Source organism: Bison bison, unplaced genomic scaffold (assembly GCF_000754665.1).
Source record: "Bison bison bison isolate TAMUID 2011002044 unplaced genomic scaffold, Bison_UMD1.0 scf7180017848895, whole genome shotgun sequence".
Lineage (NCBI taxonomy): Eukaryota > Metazoa > Chordata > Mammalia > Artiodactyla > Bovidae > Bison > Bison bison.
This window is the reverse complement of record NW_011479468.1, coordinates 11,347-11,935: the sequence shown is the minus strand read 5'-3', so window position 1 is coordinate 11,935 and position 589 is coordinate 11,347. Positions and strand designations below refer to the sequence as shown.

General features: G+C 42.6%; 1 pseudogene; it reads right to left on the bottom strand.

Moving 5' to 3' along the window:
- Positions 1-85: 85 nt before the first annotated feature.
- On the bottom strand, positions 86-588 carry LOC104993001 (annotated as a pseudogene).
- Position 589: the final 1 nt, after the last annotated feature.

The following is a 589-nucleotide window of genomic DNA, read 5'->3' as shown; positions in this document are numbered from 1 at the left end:
TGAATTACAAAAGAAAAAGACAAGTCAATGAGAAAAAGTGACTTATTAGTAGAAAATTTTCTCTAATTGGTCAGAGAATACATACCTCTGACTAAATGTGTACCTGATTTGACAAACAAATTCTCTCGAAACACTTTCCTTATTGCTCTTTTAACATCTTTGTTCTGAAGGCTGTAGATGAAAGGGTTTAGCATAGGACTCAGAAAGACATAAAAACAGCTGCATGGTCTGTTCTACAGATGCCTCAGAAGGTGGCCTTAGATACATCCAGAACAGTGTCTCATAAAACATAGTGACAACTGTCAGATGAGACCCACAGGTGGAGAAGGCCTTGTGCCTCCCTTCTGGAGAATTCATTTGCAGAATGGCTGTAAAGATGACAATGTAGGAGATGAGGATGATGGTGAGAGAAAACATGAGGCTGGAACCAGCCCCCACGAACATGGCAGTTTCATTGACATAAGTGTCTGAGCAGGCCAGGACTAGGAAAGGTGGGTCAGCACAGTAAAAGTGGTTGATTTCATTGGGTCCACTGAAGGAGGGACGGAGCATCAGGATGGTCTGGGCAAGACCAATTGCAAAGCCGTAA